The sequence below is a fragment of the Ursus arctos genome, unplaced genomic scaffold (genome assembly GCF_023065955.2).
Source record: "Ursus arctos isolate Adak ecotype North America unplaced genomic scaffold, UrsArc2.0 scaffold_34, whole genome shotgun sequence".
NCBI classification, from domain to species: Eukaryota; Metazoa; Chordata; class Mammalia; order Carnivora; family Ursidae; genus Ursus; species Ursus arctos.
In genome coordinates, this window is record NW_026623030.1 from 30,815,754 (window position 1) to 30,821,753 (window position 6,000).

Consider the following 6,000-nt stretch of genomic DNA (forward strand, 5'->3'; position numbering starts at 1 on the left):
GGCCACCTCGTCCAGCCCCTGAGGTGGCCGCTGTCTGTGCCCCCAGTCTGCTGTCTGTCCTGAAGGGTCCACACCAGGGCCGAGCCTCGGCTGGGGCACGTGCCGTCTGCCTGCCAGGAGCCGTCAGAGCCTGCTGAGCGGGGCATGAAAACTGAGGACCACGTCAGGCTCTTGCAGACGGACCTACACGTCCTTCCACGTATCCTGGCCCCGCACGGGCTTATCCGTGCTCGTTCACCCGTCGGCTTCCCATTGTCCCAGCCGCAGGCTTCACCCCTCTAGCGCAGTGGGGGACCGGCCGGGGCTCTGACCAGCAGCCCTGGGTCTAGGCCTGGCTGAGCAGGCTGCGTGGCTTGTTCCCGTTTCCGTCCGGACGGCGCCGTTGCTGGCTGAGTGGTGCCTCCCGTCCAGGGGCTGGATTCCACGGTCAGGCCCATTTCACAGGCATCAGCCCGGATTTCGTGGCTCCCTCTCCCAGGCTACAGGGACGTCCCAGGGAGAGGGGCCCGGGTCTCTGGAGGGTGTACACACCCCACAGGCCCAGTAGCGCCCACGTTTCTAGAGACGTGGGCTGGTGGACAGGGTCTCTTCTGCGGCAAGTGGGCGTGGCCCGTCCTCACAGGGGGTTCAGCCGTGGCGGAGGGGGTCGATGGAGCGCAGCCTGGCCCCACGCGCTGCCGGGCAGGGACGTCGGACACAGGCGCCGCTCCTTGGGAGAGGCTGTGCGTGGAGGAGCTGGTGATCTGCGGAAGGATGGCGGCTTTCGATCCTTCCAGACCTGAGCCCAAGGTGCAGGGGACTCTGTGTGTGTCCTGTGTCTGCCACGTGGCCAGCCCGCATTGTCTGCAGTGACAGACACGTCTAAGTCGAGTGTAACCCTGTGTGTGCGTGTGATTTGAGTTCTGGGCCGCTGTTCTGCTAATTCTTCCCTCTGGGGGGGCCTGAGGTAATCCTTCAGTGGAAGTTTGTCCGTCCTTCCTGTGTCTGTGGGTTAGAGACCTTGCCGCCCCCCAGGTGGGGTAAGCCCATCTTTGCTGTCTAGACGGTTACTAAGCAACCTAGAATTCGGCTCGAGAGCCCCCGTGCCTTTCAGTTCAACCAGAGGCAGCCGGGTCGTAGGGAAGGGAAGACGCGCGTTCTGGCTTGTTCCCTTGCCCGTTCTTGTGTGTGCTTTCCTGGGAAGTGGGTGCCCTGATCTGATTCGACGGTGGGTGGGGTACCGTAGCAAACCCCGATTTCTAGTGCGCTGGTGGCGGAGTGTGTAGAACCGTCTGTGGCACGGTCAGGGCAAGCCTGTTCCTGACCACATGTCCGCAGTGGTCCCTGCATGTGGTTTATACGCTCGCATAGGCAGGGGTCCCTTACACCCCTGTGTGTCACTGGGGAGAGCGTCGGCTGCGACCTTGTCTGGGGCGCTCGTTAGTGAGCTCTGAGCTCCACCGCTGCCTGTTGTCGCGTGATACTGGAGAGTGGAGGTGTTTGGTGGGCAGACCCGCGTTCCCGTTGTCCCACCACGTCCTCCTGCTGCGCGTCCCGCCCGCCCCGTGGGTGAGGCGCCCGTGCGAGCCCCCAGCCCTCCTCCTGACCTGCAGGGACCTGTGTGATGGAGCTGGGGCTGTCAGCCCGCGCCCTTTTCTGCCGTGAAGCCTTACCCCGTGCTTTATGTCCCGTTGTGCGGTCACCTCCCCGCCACGTTCGGTACCAAAGAGCCGAGTCACCAGCTCTCGCCCGCGAGTCTGAGAGGAGACGGACCCGTTCCGATGTCCCTGCCAGATCTCTCCTCGCCACTTTATGGCTCTTAGGTCAGCATATTGGGCTGTTCCTCCTGGTCTGAGGCTGTCGGGGTCAGACCGTCACCGGTGCTGGGCAGCAGCCTGACACGCACCGTGGATGGTGTCGCGGAGGCGCACCCGTCTGGACAGCGTGTGTTGTGTTCCGTGCCCCGGTCCCCGTCACGCGCTGCTGGCGAGTTGCCACTGCCCCACTAGTGGCCCAGCTGGGATCCCCTCAGCTCGTGCAGAGGCCCCCCTCCCATCTCCGGGTCCCGCTCAGAAACGCGCCCTCTCCCTGGGAGGACTCTGCTCTGAGCTAGTGCCCTCAGTCTGTCAGGGGTCTGCTTGGCCCGTTCCAGAATAGCCCCTGGAGGTGACGGGTCACTGGTTTGCTTTCTGTTAGCGGGTCTGCTGTTTGTAGAGCCTCAGAGCCCAGTGAGCCTTTCAGGCAGCGGGATCTGTTCTCACAACACGGGAACGTCTCGGTCCGAAACCCACTCTGGTGAAACTTGGGCCCTGCAGTGTTTTCAGTCCCCGGTGACCATGGTGCACACCCTTGTGAGTGAGGACACTCTTGTGTGTGTTCTGAGTCCTCACTGGCTGGTGCCAGCGTATCACGGGCTCTGACGGCGTTTTCCCGCTACGTCAAGGCTGCGTCGTGAGTCTCTGTCCTCCTATGGTCCCCGCTCGTCCTAGTTACTTCACGGATGTGTTTTATATGATTCTCATTCGTGGTTGGTGCTGTGTCCTGCCAGTCCTCTCTGTGTCCGACGTGCCTCCTTTGTGGAAGGGCTCGGTATGCAAGCTGTGTTGTCCGGGGGCCGCGTGGCATTTTCCTGCCTTCAGAAGACCACGTCCTGCCCCGAAATTTTACTGTAGTGTGAGATGCGTGGCCCTTACTTGGGTGGGTTGTCCCTTCCCTGAATGTAAGGATTTCCGTCAACTCTATGTGGACGTTAGTTAATTCTCCAGGTTGTCACCAGAAATAGGGGTGTCACCAGTGTAGGAAATGCTGGTCTGTGTGTGTGTGTCTGTCTGTCTGTCTATGAAAGGCCTGGATGTCTTGAGCTAGAAGGTTGTGGCTCTCGGGGCTGCTGAGGTATCTCCGTGGTTACCTAGTGAGCTGATAACGTCTGCCTTCCCGTGTGAACGTGGTCACGGGTTGGCTCTCCGTATCCGTGAGAAGCTCAAGGAACACGTCAGACAAGTCGACCAGCGTGTCGGAGGTTCAGATTCCCTGATGATCTGGTTTATGATAGTGCTTGTGTCTGGGAGTATTCGCTCAATTTCTGTAGTTTTAAATTCCTATAAACTATTATAAATCTATAGGACTTGTGTGACTTTTAACCCACCAGATTGGTCTATGATGTGAAATAGTGTACACAGTAATTTGTTCCTTTAGGGGTTTTTAAATATTTTCCCTAATTTGAATATGTCCTATTTTATGCATTCCAAGAATGTTTTCCTTTTTTTTTTCTTTTTTGGTTCTTGTTTTTATTGAGATATAATTGACAAATAACATTGTGTTACTTTATTTTTTTATTTTTTCATAATTTTTTATAATAATTTTTTCTTATGTTAGTCACCATACAGTACATCCCTGGTTTTTGATGTAAAGTTCCATGATTCATTATTTGCGTATAACACCCAGTGCACCATGCAATACGTGCCCTCCTTATTACCCATCACCGGCCTATCCCGTTCCCCCACCCCCTCCCCTCTGAAGCCCTCGGTTTGTTTTCCAAATGGGGAGATTTAAGGCACCTACTCGTAGAGGCTGGTCTATCACCAGTTGTTAGGGGTCCAGTGAGCCATGACCCTGGGCTGAATTTTCCTCGTAACCCTTTAATTAGCTGCTGTATCAGAGAGTTATTCAGGGTGGGCTTCCTCTGCACTGGAGGCTATGCAGGTCACCGGGGACTGGCCAGAGCACTCCAGTCCTGGAGGCCCCAGATGCTCAAGGGCAGTTGATGGGCTGTGGACTGTGGATGTGGGGGCTGTGCAGGTCAAGGAAGCCAAGTACCTAGACCTACATGTGTCTGAGAGTCCAGTGCCAGGGGTGAGGTCTTGGGCGTCCACATATGTGCTTAAATCTGTCCCTCCACACAGATGGACTTATTCCTCCTGAACACAAAGGTGAAGGAACCTACTCTGTCTTTCCAGGGTACGTTCCGTAAGTGACACCTAGGAGGCTTGACTACTGGTTCGGGGGAGGAAAACATTTTCTATGTCTTTCAGAGTTCTACCTGCTTTAAGAATTAACTTGACATGAGGGGCGCCTGGGTAGCGCAGTCGTTAAGCGTCTGCCTTCGGCTCAGGGCGTGATCCCGGCGTTCCGGGATCGAGTCCCACATCGGGCTCCTCGGCTGGGAGCCTACTTCTTCCTCTCCCACTCCCCTGCTATGTTCCCTCTCTTGCTGGCTGTGTCTCCGTCACATAAATAAAAATAAAATCTTTAATAAAAAAAATAAAATAAAATAAATTAAAAAAAAAAAGAATTGACATGATTAACAGAAGAAAACCGAAGTTTTATTACGTGGGCACAGAGGTCTAAGATGAAATTGAGATGCAGAAAATGACCAAGGCAGACAGCTTTTGTACATTTTAAACAAAGAAGCATAACTCTGTGAGGAATTTGCAGGACGATTAAATAATCAGGTATTAAATAAAACGCATTTCTATGGAAACAGTGGTTAATGAGTGGAGCAAATGATACACCAGCTTCTGAGTTGACAGTGGCCAGTCGAGAGGATTTCTAGACGTCAGGGTCGAAGCATCTTTAGATGGAGTGAAGGCAAGCAGTGGCAATTGGAGAACTCTCCCTGGTTGCAGTTGGAATGTCTCTGGTGATGTCTGTGAGTGGCCCACACAGCAACAGGCTCAGAGATGGTCTGTGTATCAGCTATTGAAGTGGTTTCTGTGAAGTGTACATCCAGTCGTTCGTATTCGGTTTGCAAGACTTCAGGAAAAGGGGCAGTTTCCGTGTTCAGTAATTTCAAATGAAAAGATGGAAGAAAATGGTAAATGTTAGTTTGCAGATTTATAGTCTGACATTAGAGGAATCTGGAAGAATTCAGGATCCAAAATGTTTGCAGATAGAAATCAAAATCTCAAAACAATGAACAGCACTAGAATCTAATACCCAGAAGTATGTATTATAGTGACAGCATAATCATTATGTTTCTCTCAACAACTCCCATGTCTATCAACAGCAACCACAGCAAAACTAATTTGTTTGCAAATTAGATCTAGTTTCAATAAGCTTGGCTTATTTCTAACAGTACAAAAGGAAAGCAACCTATCATACAGACTGTTTTAAATCTGCTTTGCTAGACCTTTTCATAAGGAATCACAGACTGAAGTTGGAAATTTTATTTTTGAAGTATAGTTGATACACAATATTACTTCAGTTTCAGTTGTACAATATAGTGATCGGACAAGTCTCCGCAATGTGCAGTACTCCCCGTGCTAAGTGTAGTCACCGTTTGCTGTTACCACAGTGTCACGGACTATGTTCTCTGTGCTGTACCTTTCCTCCCGACAACTCATTTACTTTATAGCTGGAACGTCGTACCTCTTAACCCTCTTCCCCTACTTGGCATATCCCCCCACCCCCTTCCTTCGGCGTGCCGTAGTCTGTTCTATTTATGACTCTGGTTTGGGTTTATTTTTGTTCTTTTGTGTTTTAGATACCACATATAAGTAAATCTGTACGTTTTTGTTTTCCTAAGCATAACACCCTCTAGGTCTGTGTTGTTACAAACGGCAAGATTTCTTTCTTTTTATGGCAGAGTAATATTTCGTTGTGCATGTATATTACATCTTATCCATTCATCTATCATTGGACATGTAGGTCACTTTTATGTCTTGTAAATGGTGCTGCCATGAGCACATCTTTTTGAATTAGTGTTTATTTTTCTTAGGGTAAATACTCGTGGTAGAAATACTCTGAGACCCAGTAGTTCTATTTTTAACTTTCTGAGGAACCTCCATACTATGTTCTCAGTGGCCACACTAGTTTGCATTCCCACCCACAGTGCACGAGGGTCCCCTTTTTCCACATCTTCACCAACACTTGTCATTTCTTGTCTGTTTGACACGAGCCATTCTCAGAGGTAGGAGGTGATATCTCATTATGCTTTTGATTTCAGTTTTCCTGATGATGGTGAGGGATGTTGAGTATTTTTTCATGTGGCTGTTGGCCATCTCTCTGTGTCTTCTTTGGAAA